Below are 13,081 nucleotides of genomic sequence, written 5' to 3'. Positions count from 1 at the left end.
TACATGAGCGCAGGGCTTGGCTGTTCTTCAACGCATGAGTAATGCCACCGTGCAGATGTGGGCACGCTCAGTGGGATTCCGCTGGCGCATATTTGTAAGGGCATGATCCATTTTACTGATAGGACCGCACGGGTGTCTGAGCCCACTTCTGTAATACAGTAGTACTTCAGGGGTGCAATAAGGGAATGTAAACACCCATTTGTTCCCCCGAATGGTGCTTTATATAACACACCCCTTTATATTTTCTATTAATGGTGCAGGCTGGGCCATAATGACCAATTTCTTAGGCAGCACAATTTGTATTTTAAAACTGTGTTACTCACAATTGCAAAGGCAACCAAACGTGCATTATCACTGCTTCCTTCAATTTCCTTCAGTTTGTACAGAAGCCCCTCAAAGAGGGCTGTCGATTTCGGGGGTTAGGGGGTTGGGGGGGAAGGATGAAACTGAATCTGTGTTTTCATTGAATTGAGGTGAAAGCTATGGACCCAGTCGGTGTTATTCCCAAATGTTTAGATGCACGCTTCATTCCCAGAATTTGAGGTACACTTTGAGTCGATTATTTGTATTTAACTGCCCATTAAAATAACTGCCTAAAATGTTAGCATAGTGCCTAATTCCTAAAGTAAAGAAAAAAAAAAGGTGCAAGGATCCAAAGATTTCCTTACGAGCCTGAAAATGATGCTTACGAACACCAGGAATGCCACATAACTAAGCTGTCTTATTTTTATTCTACCTAATGCCTGTTCTTACACTGCCAATCACTTCCTTCCTCTTTGTCTCACACCTGTGGGTTCTTCCCCCCCTAGGCCTTCTCCCATGTCAGTCCTTCTTTCTTCCTGTTCTGCCTTTCTCTCTCTTGCTATGGTTCAAAGTTTGATGATGAATAATAAGTTCCGATCTCCAAAAGTGAGTACTGGTGCCCACCACCTGCAGACATCAACACAAATTACTCACTGCGTAATTCGCAAGATCACTGAGGAGGTCGAACAGGGCCAAAACCAGTCTGGGGTGTTTGTGTGTTCTGTGTAGTGTTCACCTCGCCATGCCATTCGAGCTGCACTGTTCATATTGGAATATGCTTTGCATATGGCTTGTATCTGTCTAAGGTGGTTTGTGGCTAAAAATCAGATGGACTGTAATGCAGCCCATATATTCCGAGCTTCAAGCATTCCACCATCATCCTTTTTCTTTTTTAAATCATGTTTCGTGGTATTTAAAAGGTAAAGCCCAAATGTGCTGGTGATATAGGGCAATGGGGAGTACCATTACAGGGCATACCTCTGGAGATGACACTGCTACTTTCCAAGGCGTCTACTCATGTCAAGAGTTCTAGTAATACGTTCATCTCCTTGGGATAGGCAGTCTAAGACTGAACTGGCCACAAGCTTAGACCTCGCATTGCTAAGGGTCAGTATGGGATATTTTCAGAGCTAGGCTGGTTGAAAACTTCTCAATCTACCCAGCTCCAAAAAGCACCCATGAGGCAGCAGTACACAATTTGTGTATGTACAGGCCAGACTTGCAGCTGTGGGCGAAAATTGAAACCCTGAATTATAAAATATTTCATGAGTTCATTTTCAGAATTTTCGGGCATTTTAGACCATTATTATAAAATTGAGGAAGATGTGTTAAATGGCCTAATTTAACAGTCTGGTGTGGCAAACGCTCACCTCTCCGCAGTGCTGACCTGCTCTTTGAATGAGTTCAGGCGCATCCATTGCACTCTCCCAATGCAATAGAGCATTTTCCCTTGGCGCCCATTTCAGCCACTGAGCAAACAGGAGAGGAGGAGTGATTTGACAGGAGACCCTTCCCAGATCTCCAACTTAGCCAGTATGATTTCATGGGTTTGGAATAAACTAATAGTTTGAAAGAGGGACTACTGTGTATGAGGGTTTGGGCCCAGAAAGTTGTACTCCTAAGCCAAAGAGGTAAGCTCAACACTTAATTTGAGCTGGTAATTGCAGGTATTTTTTGTTATCAGACTTTGACCGAGAACACAAAAGAGAAAAGCTGAAATTTAGGAAAAAGAAGGGATAGAAAGACCTAAAAATGGTAACAAAGGGAAAACACAGAGATGAAAAAGGATTGGGAACGGTCATCAAATAGGCAGAGAGAGTATGGTTGTGAATGAAAGGGAGATGAGGTAGAATCAAGGCAAGACAGGCTTGGTATTGGGGATCCAGACATTCCGCAGCATCAGGCACTGGCTTCAGAAGAAAACTTTGGGCCTCCGAACATTTTCTTTTACAAATTAAGCACTGGGTAAGCTGGCATGTTTGAAACATACTTGACATACTTACATACAGGGAGTATGCCCAGGTCCATCTGGAATACCTTTCAATCCTGTCCTATTTGGCATTTGAATCTTTCACTGGTATCCCACTTTGAGACTGAGTCCTCACAGTTGCTGGTATTATGAATTTATTTTGCATAAACTTTACAATCAAGCAATTGGGGTATTTTGGACAAAGGGAGTCTTGGCTAGCCATGTACTGAACAGCAGTACCCAAGTACCTGGGACACTGGTGGTAATAACAGCCACCTTTGCAGGTTTGGAGCAGTAATCAGTAGCTGCCTCGGGACCTGAAGAAAAGGCCTGACGTAAGAGTGGGTAGAGGTAAGGAGACGGCATCCGGGAAGTAGAAGTCACTTGATAGTGTGAGGAAACAAGCCTGTGGTCAGTTTCTGAGCAACGATTTGTCCAGCTTGTTCCTTCTATCTCACTATTTGACCACACAGCACTGTGAAGAGTTCATTACGGTTAGTGCTATTTGATTTGATGTTAATGTTTGAAGAGCATTCCAATTCATAATGGAGGCTAGAATCCCTCTCTTAGGATAGGCATGATAAGGGATGCCAATGCCAGTCCTTTTTTCTTGCCCTTAACTTATTGATTAGGTTATCAGATGACTCCAGTTCGCGGGATACAAACCAATCCAGTCATGAACATCTTTTTTTTCTTCTTTTTAAATCATTGTTTTTAGGTGTGTTATTTCAATTGGATTGCCTAAAGCGAGCAAGGCCTACTAGCCTCAGTACTCATTAGGTTGTTAATTTAAAAGCCAGAGGTGGGACATCGAGTTCTTGGTGTCAGGGAGTTATTAATTAGCGTTACTTATTGTGTCCTTAGTGCTGATGCTGTAGGTTTCAAACGCCTGTCCTGCCACTCTGTGGCACCGTGCATCACCTGATGCCATGTTTTCTGCCTCGTGTCTACTGTAGCTCCCGTCACCGTGGCAACGGGCCTTCCCCTTGTTGGCCATGTAATGAGACCCGCCCATATTCTCTTTCTGTTTACTTATTAATGACCCACATGGTTTGAACCTGCAGTGAAACAGGTCGCGCCAGAGGAACAGGAACGTGCAACGTTCGCTGCTTCACGTAGAGGCTGGGTGCATGCCACAAACGCCAGGGGGTGGAGTCCCCGCTGGGTTCGTCATCCAGAAAAAATGAAAAAATACCTTGACGTGACAAGGTACTATACTGCTCAGAGCCTCATACATTCTTGAAGAGGGCAGGAAAGCCAGACTACACAGGGAGGGATGCAAAACAGCTGTGATCTGTATTCAGTGACAAAATTCGGAGACATGTTTCTGATGACTGTAAGGAATCGTTCTTGGAATATGGTTATATATATATTTGCTCACATACTTAGCTGCATAACTAAGGCTTCCACTTCTCCGTTTTTACTGATTTTTACATATAAATACAATCGGAAAACAATATGTTTCCTGTCTGCATTTATCTTCAAAAGCGAAAAACTACTGTAAACTGTGCTTTTTGTGACTCTCCATGCTGTCTGTCATGACTTCAAGGCAAAAGCTGAGCAGATACACAGCTTTGGAGTTAAAAAAAGACAGGATGAGATTTCTTTAAACACAGGCATATATTAAGATATATTAGTAGTATAAGGCTAATATGCACCTGTGGGTGTAGCGTTTTGCTATATGTGGTTGGTAATTTGCTAAACTGCGACAGGAATCCGCATCTGAGCGCACATATAACAAGTGAATAAATGTGGAAATGTACTATTTTACGACTCCAGTTATTCTCAAAATAAATTTGGATAAATACCAATAATATGGTCAAAATCTGGATAAATATAGATGGAAATGTTATAGAAATAAATACCATAAAACCGGCAGATATATATATATATATATATATATATATATATATATATATATATATATATATATATATATAAAAACCTATAGTTTGCAGCTTCTTGTCTGGATATTGCCAAATAAAACTTCCATCCTTCTGTTATTCTGTATTGTATTGTATTATTTGTACAGCGCCCACTACACATCCATGGGACGCCGAGGGGCTTACCTGCCTGAATAACAAGCGACGCCATTTAGGGTGTGTGGTGGATTTTTTTTATTTTTTATAAACCTACGTGGATAGTGTTTTTATGTCGTTTATGATGACCACTGAGGTGCGGTTATGTTATGGAATGCAGCTCCTGGTGGTGTAGTGGATGATGATATGTGAGCAGTGGTCGAAGTGTATTAAAAAAAAAAAAAAGTATGGGACTGCAATGCTGCATGCAGGGGAGCTGGGTCAGTGAGCCTGGCAGTAGGGTCAAAGGTGTGACTAAAAAACCAAAATATTCTGTAAATTTTCTTTTTTTTGCCTTACCGTGTGGTAGCTACGTATAAAATAAAAGGCAGCTTGAATGAAAAATAAATAAAAAGCAATGTTACTTAGTGGGAAATGCACTATAGTACAATATGAAACCTCTCTTAACCCCTTTGCTGCTAAGCCTTCCCCGGTGCTAGGCCTTTTTTTTGGCTATTTGGGGTAGTTTGCAGCTTCGGCCCCCATAACTTTTTGTCCACATAAGCTATCCACGCCAAATGTGTGTCCCTTTTTCACCAACGTCATGGGGATTCTAAAGGTACCCAGGATTTGTGGATTCCCCGGGAAGGGACCGAGCTATTATCCAAAAAACAGCTACATTTTGAGTTCTTGTGGAAAAATGGGTAGAAAGTGCTGCAGAACAAAGAATCTCGTTTTCCCCTGTAAACAACATCAACAAAAGGTTTGGGGTTCTAAAATCACCATCTTCCCAGCTTTCAGGGAAGACATACTAGAATCAGAAAATCACATTATTTAACACAGTTTTAGCATTTTTTTATTGGGACATATCCCATTTTCCTATTTTTTGTGCTTTCAACCTCCTTCTGTTAGTGAAAGAAATGGGGGTGAAACCAGTGGTGGATCCCGAAGAACTATACATTTCTGAAAGACATACACAATTCTTAACACAGTAAGGGGTAATTTGTGTAGATCCTTCAAGGTTTTCCTATCGAAAGTAACACTTGAAAAAAAAATATTGAAATTGAGCTGAAAAAAACGACATTCGTGTCTAAGTTTTCATCTGTAAGTTTTTCTAAGTATGGCAGATTTTTGAAAGCGATATACCATTACGTCCGCTCGACCCCTGTGGTTGCAGGGATATATAGGGGTTGTAGGTTCTCCAAGAATCCAAGCTACCCAGAGCTAATAACTGAGCTGCACCTTGCAATAGGTTTTCATTGTGGACTTGGTATACAGCAATTCATTTGGTAAACTATCAAGAGTGAAAAATAGGTATCAATATAACCTATGTATTTCCGAAACGGGCACAAGATATGGAGTTTAGACGCAGTGGTTATTTGCACATCTCTGAATTTGGGGATACCCAAATAGTATGTGAATTAGAGGGCATTTCTCAAAATGACTTCTTTCTTACACATTGTCTTACATTTGGAATGTGCAAATATAGACAAAGGCAGTTGGTAATAACACTTGTTCTACTATTCTGTGTTCCCTCAAGCCCCTAGATAAAAATAGTACCTCACTTGTCTGGGTAGGCCTAGTGCCCGCGACACAAAACGGCTAAAAAGACAACGTGGACCTATCACATTTTTCCATCCAAAACTGACCCTTTTTTTGCAATGTGCCTAGTTGTGGATTTTGTGCCCTAGCTCAGCCGGCACCTAGGGAAACCTAGCAAACCTGTACATTTTTTAAAACTAGACACCCAGGGTAATCCTGGGTGGAGTGACTTGACTGGCTCTCACCATGTTCTGTAACCCAGAAACCCTTACAAACCTCAACATGTCTCTAAAAAACACATTTTCCTCAAATTTCTGCGATGGAAAGTTCTGGAACCTGAGGGGAGCCACAAACTTCCTTCCACCCAGCAATCACCCAAGTCTCCCGGTAAAAATGGTACCTCATTTGTATAGGTAGGCCTAGTGCCCGTGACATAAAATAACTGAAAACGCAACGTGGACCTGTCACATTTTTCCATCCTTTTTTTTGTTTTTGTTTTTTTTGTTTTTTTGTTTTTGCAATGTGCTAGCTATGGATTTTGGGCCCTAGCTCAGCCAACACCTTGGGAAACCTAGCAAACCTGTACAGTTTTGAAAACTAGACACCCAGGGGAATCCAGGATGGGGTGAATTGTGTGGCTCCAACCAGGTCCTGTGACCCAGAATCCCTTGCAAACCTCAGAATTTGACTAAAAACACATTTTACTCACATTTCTGTGATGCAAAGTTCTGGACTCTGAGGGGAGCCACAACCTTCCTTCCACCCAGCATTTCCCCAAGTCTCCCGATAAAACTGGTACCTCACTTGTGTGGCTAGGCCTAATGCCAGCGACAGGGAAGGGTCCAAAACATATTGTGGAGACATCTAAATTATTTATCATAAAATGACCTGTTTTTGCAAGGGGGCACTTTCATTTTTGGCCCCGGGCTTGTCAGCCATCTTGGGAAACCCACCAAACCCAGACATTTCTGAAGACTAGACACCAGAGAGAGTCTTGGAAGGTGTGTCTTGCATGGATCCCCTAGTGTTTTCTTACCCAGAATTCCCTGCAAACTTCAAGTTTAGCTACAAAACTCACATTTTCCTCACATTTGTGTGTGGGATCATCGCACCAGCACAAATTTCCTATCACCCAGCATTCCCCTCGGTCTCCCGAGAAAAATGATACCTCACTTGTGTAGGTGGGCCACGTGTGTCTGCGATAGGGAAGACCAAAAACTTAAAGAAATTGAGGGGGAACCAAAGCGTGTCCATAAGGACAGGCTTTTTCATACCTTTTAAGCTGACTCTGCTTTGGTCACTCACACAAGTGAGACAGAATTCTTATCGGTACAGATGGGGCAATACTGGGTGGTAGGAATTTTGTGGATTCCTGAGGATTCCAGAAAGTTCCATCATAGAAATGTACAGAAAATGTCTGATTTCAGGAAAAGTTGGAGGTTTGCAGGGCATTGTGGATAAGAATATGGTGTGGGATGCAGTCCACCCTGGACTCCCCCAGATGTTTAGTTTTCAGAAGTGTCTGGGTGTGGTAGGTTTTTCCAGGTGGGAGCGTACCCATGTCCAAAATGTGCAACTGCTTGCCATTGCAAGTAGGACGATATTGAGAGTTAGCCAAGCTCTCTTGACCTATATGTAAAATCAAAACCCTAAAGAGTCAAATGTCCTCTTGCTTGCCTTTGGGATGAGATGCTTTAGTCCACGGGGGTGCTGATAGACAGTTACCAGCCTTCGTTTGTGGTGGGGGGCATAACTTACCCATGGTGATGGGCAACCCCACCCCCTACTTTTTTTTTTTTTTTCTTGGCCTCTAGGGGGTAATTACTCCATCTGCCCACCAGCGGCGCAGAAATACTTTCACCCCATTTATTTAGGGTGAGGGCATCTTCCTTAGTGCCTAGTGGGCTCTCTACCACAGGGGTTTCAGATCAGGGACTATTGCCCCCATCTGCCTCCCAGGGAAGGCAGAAAGATTGTTTAACTATTTGGACTGGTTGGGGGGGGGCATTGGTAAGCCCTTTTTGGGCAGCCCCCACCCCAGAGTTTGAAGAAAAAAAAATTACCTGGTGCCTAGTGGACTTTCTGCCCCGCCCCCCCCCCCTTAGGGGGAGATCGGGGGGCTCTTGCCCCAACTGAAAGACTGATTACATATTTGGGGTTGGTGGGGGGGGCATTAGTAGGCCAATTTTGGCAGCCCCCCAGCCCCAAAGTTTGGAAAAAAATAATCCCTGGTGTCTAGTTGGTTTTCTGCCTCCCCGTGGGAGATCGGAGGTCTTGCCCCCATCTGCCCCCACAGACTGAATGGTGGTGCAAAAAAAATATAGGGGGAGCAAAAGCCCTTGCCCAAGGGGCCGCTCCTCCTCCCTGGTGTCTAGTGGAGTGGACCCATGCATTATTTTGAACTTCCATTACACAAAGTATAAGTTAGACTACTACAAAAAGTCCAAAAACGTTTAAGATAAAATAGTGCTTCAAAAATATTGATTTTAGTAATACTCAGATTGAACATGATGCAGTTGTTTTTTACATTACTGTCCCTTCAAAACCTCCGGAGCCAGTAAGCGCTGTGTAAATACAATCATAATTAAAAGCACGCACTTGACAGCTCAGTTGTACTTTTTGCACTACCACTCAAAAAGAATAAATCTTTATCATCACAAAGATTTGAGTGATTCAATCAAGTAAAGGTAGTAACTGCTCTCAAGCATCCTTTAAATTTGCAGGTTACCCTTTGCAGATTAATTAGCTGTGCACATTTGAATTTCTCTCAGGCGAGCAGGCACCCTGGCAAGAAAACTTGTTTCGCTCTTTGCCCGGCTTCGGTTTCACAGCACAGGAGACTCACTGAATGACACTTCAGCTGGAGCATTTAAACAATGGGAATTAATTGTTACGGGACAGTTGTCTTTTTATGAAAAGTAGGGGAGCAATTTTTCACAAATCAAAAAAGTATGGACATGTCCCACCTACTTTGGCCTGTGTATGTAAGGGATAAGCACAAAGTGAACGCTTGAGCTTTACATTACTTTTGTGTCTGGTAAATAGGCTGTGTATTCTGTCATAGGTATATGGGCGTAACTCGCAGAGTTTCAGTCCGCGGAATTTTGCACAGTTACAAAAAACCTCTGCAATATTCCGTGGAGTTCCGGCAGCAGGCGGAAAAGGGTGCGTTGCACTACTCACACTGATTTTTAGCACCAGAAGCTTTTTCTGCGCTGTAAAATCAGCACAAACAACACCATGCAGTGTGCCAGAGGGCACTGCTTCCTTCTGCTGCTCAAGCAGATTTTCTACTCGAGCAGCAGCCTTCTCAACGTGAACGGTTGTGGCCTACTGCAACCGTCTGTGTTAAGAAAAATTGCAGGGAAGCAATCTAGCACCCGAAAATCACACTTAGGAATGCAAATTCCAGCTCACGCTAGCCAGCTTAACATTTGTGAGCCACGTGCAAAAACAAATTCTGCCACATGGCTGTTGGTGGAGCTTTGCTGGAACTCCTAGCAGAACGCAGATTGTGCAAAACTCTGCGAACTCCTCTGGCGGAGCAGAATTTTCCACTAATCCCTGTTCATATATGAAGAACTGGCAAGTAAATTAATTTCACAGAGCTGCGCAATACTAACACAGAGCCGCACTTTATAAATAAACATTTGCAAAGGCAATAGGTCTGGCGTTTTGGCAGCCAGCCTTTTGACTCTGTCAATGATTGTTTTAGTTTGTCATTGTTTGTGTGAACGTTATTATTGGGGGTTGCTTCTGGACCATTACTAATTAAAAAAACATAGATAAAAGCAGAAATATTTTTGGTCTGTTCCCTGGCACTGAAAGGAACTAATTTGTGTGTGGATGTGCTCTTTGTGAAACGGTAGAATGCCCTCATTCTCAGTGAAGTTAGTCAAGGCCTGAAGTAGACTGATTTATTCCCTCATGTTGCAGTGAACGAATACAAATTTGAATGACCCAACAGGCCATTGAGTTAATGAAGAGGGCTGGTTAAGAGCCCCTGTAAGTATATTATAGGTATATTTTTACTAAAATCAAAAGGTCTTGGCTAAAGTTAAACTTAAAGAAATTGAGAGGGAACCAAAGCGTGTCCATAAGGACAGGCTTTTTCATACTTTTTAAGCTGACTCTACTTTGGTCACCCACACAAGTGAGACAGAATTCTTATCGATACAGATGGGGCAATACTGGGTGGTAGGAATTTTGTAACACAGGCACATTCAGACGTGCAATTCCATTAAATGGGTCCGGTGAAACATTTTATTTCTCAAAAAATGAGTTCCTTGTTTCTCCATTTTTTTTTCAAATGTCTGGAGGTTAAAAAAGCAGAACACATTTTATGCTGGGCAGTTTATTTATTTAATCAATTTATAAAGCACTTTTATCCAAAGTGCTAACTACAAAAAGTATGATATAGTACACAAAAATGTAAAGAGTAAAGCGTTTGATTGACGTTTTGATGTCTCTTTTTTGTGTCCATTATTTGATATGATGCGCTGTATGCAGTCCTATTGCAAAGCATATTCTGCACTGACGAGAGCCTGCACCAAGTCCATCTATAAAAGTAGAGGTGCTTCATTTGGAGGGACTTGTAGTGTTTATTTCTCCTTTCCTCTTAAAAGACAGCAGGCATTGCCTATTTGCTCAGTGTTTTTCCTGAGGGACGTTTTTTCCAGTAAAATATTGTGTAACTGCAGATGCCTTTGACTCTGTTTTATAAAGCCTTGAAGAAAATGAAAACTTGTCTAGTTGAAAACTTGTAGGGATATATTCTCCAAAGTTTTGTATGCAATTGTGGTGTGTGGGACCAGGTTTCATGTCAGTGCCTGCTCATAAGAGTGTCGCTTAATTGAAAGCCCTCGAGGCAGGACCACAATTAGTGTGCTTATTAAGAGAGGGACATCTTAATTTCCTAGCGATTGGAATAATCAGTGATGTGCACGGGCACAGCCAGGCATTTAGTCTGGCAATGCGTTCGGGTGAAAAATTGGTTTTGTGTCTGCAGAGAGCGACTATGTTTTGAATTGAGAATGTTTGACTCGGTTCGTAGTTGTTGACGAGCCACCAAATGCGCTGGTGTGGGCCTTGGCCTTGCACCCTTCGGGGTGAAGTATTGTGAGAGAATCCTTCAGGAGCGCCTTAGCATTTGGATGGTTTCACTTCTGTGATAGCTCAGGACACGCAGCACCAAGTTGGCTTTACCTACCCGGACACACATTCCACTAGGGCCTTCTTTGCATCGTCTTCGTACCTGTTATAACCGCTAGAGCTGTCAGAACCCAGATTTAAAAGTCCCCTAGTGGTGCGTTGCATGGGCAGCACTTGGCGAGTCACATGTCTGATTGCTGGATGGGGAGCTGCCTCCACGTCCTTGTCGGAGCGCTAGTGGGTGCTTGCATTGGTACTGGCACAAAGCTAGTGATGCAAAATACTAATCTCTGTACTGAAATTCGAAAATGTTTAACGACGTGATGCTTGTACGATTCACTACTTGGAATAATGATCTTAAATCCAAATTAGTATGTAAAACAGATTTTTTTCTCCTTTTTAACTCCTGTTAGTGTGAGCCAGTAAGTGAAACACTCCAAGCTCTTCATTCATTTATTTAATCGTGTTTTTGTATGTGCGATACAAATCCATTTGCTCCCAGTTATTATTAATTAGCATCTTAACTTTTCTCAGTTTTTTTTGTTGAATATCTTTTCTTTTGCTCAGATCACATTAACAAGTGTTGTGCAAACATCAGTGCTCACGTTTCGGGGTTGTCTTCTCTCAAGAGATTATCTCATCACAAACCAATCAACAAGCATCGACAAAGCCAAGCTTCGCGGCCTATAGGCTTTGTTCACTGTTTTTTAGAGTTCTGTGCTGCATTGTCAAATTAAAATAATAAAAAAGATACGATGACAGTCTCACCATTCACCAGAATACATTTGCACGTCGCTGAATGATGCAGGAGCCATTTGCTTTTTTTTTTTTATTATCTATTCAAGATGGTGGATGCCTCTTTGATCAGCAAATAAAGAAATCAGGATTTTTTTCTGTGTTAAAGCACCAATTAATCTCTGCGAGTGTTGGAGGCGTGGTGTTTAGCTGAGGAGCGGGTGGGGAAGGAAAGGTAAAAACAGCACATGGGGACAGTGAGAGAGAAGGATATGAAAACACCACAAAAGCACACGGGCGAGTGAGAGCAACACAGAGCACGGGACTGTGGGTGGGAAGCACATGGATGAGAGAGCAGCACATGAATAAGAAATCAGCACAGGGGAGAAAGAAGCAGACGTACAAGAAAAAGCAACAAGAAGTGGAAGGAGGAGAGAAGCACACGAGGTAGACATCTGGAAAACCCATCACTTATGTAGTGCTTAAGAAAAAAGTAGTTCTCTAAAATTAAGTAATGGAAGGATACAAGTTAAGGGGCTATCTCCATGAAAGGGACAAACAAAAGATGGATAAGGCAAGCCATTGAATAAGAAGAAAGTAGATAGGAGTGACAATAAAGGCAACCAATTGTAAGCAATAGGCAGGATTTAAGCCAGCAGTAAAATCTTGATAAGCTGATAATAGGTCTTTCGCACCAGACAGCTTAGCGTGTCTGGTCGGCTCCACCTAATAATGAACACAGTATTTTATTACTGTTCATACAGGCTAATTGTTCATATTTCCTTTTATTAACCTTCTTAAGTCTACACTGTTGCAAAACCGTTTCCATCTCTGTATGTTAAACTCCCCATTTCTCACCTTTCATGTGTCTCTTACCGTCATCGTATCTTACCTTTCTTAATGATTTTCTCCTAATGCTATTGCAAAGGACCTCTCATCTTCTTGCTGGAGGCTGATTAAAGGCTACCATTTGTGCCTGTCCTAAACATCTTTTACACTACATTTTCAGGATGCTTCTGAAAAGTGACCCAAATTCACTTTCTCAATTATCTCTTGCAGATATCCAAATGCTTCAATTATACTGAGTCTTACCAATCAATCTCCTCCCCATGAATGTTTCCTTTACAGTGTAACGAAATTCTGCTTCTGGCTGTTTGCTTGAAAATGTCTTCTAGTGGCACTATATTTTTTGGCCCAATCACAATGTTATTTATATACTCTGTTAGAAATGGGGTTCCTTGTGGGCTAGAACATGCACCTAATCCAGGCATAACAAACCACACTAGTTAGAGTAAGGGAGTTACAAACCCAAGATAACCCCTGCTCATCCCCTTTGTAGCTTGACTCAAGCATTCAGGCTCAT

The 13,081-nt window shown here is 42.2% G+C and overlaps 1 protein-coding gene across 2 annotated transcripts in view; it reads left to right on the top strand.

The window, feature by feature from the left end:
- The window catches only part of MAP3K10 (mitogen-activated protein kinase kinase kinase 10), a 244,245-nt gene that overhangs the window by 155,492 nt on the left and 75,672 nt on the right, over positions 1-13,081 (top strand). The gene's annotated exons all lie outside the window — the stretch shown is intronic.

This window comes from Pleurodeles waltl, chromosome 9 (assembly GCF_031143425.1).
Source record: "Pleurodeles waltl isolate 20211129_DDA chromosome 9, aPleWal1.hap1.20221129, whole genome shotgun sequence".
In the NCBI taxonomy this organism is placed as follows: domain Eukaryota; kingdom Metazoa; phylum Chordata; class Amphibia; order Caudata; family Salamandridae; genus Pleurodeles; species Pleurodeles waltl.
This window is presented reverse-complemented; position numbering and strand designations above follow the sequence as displayed.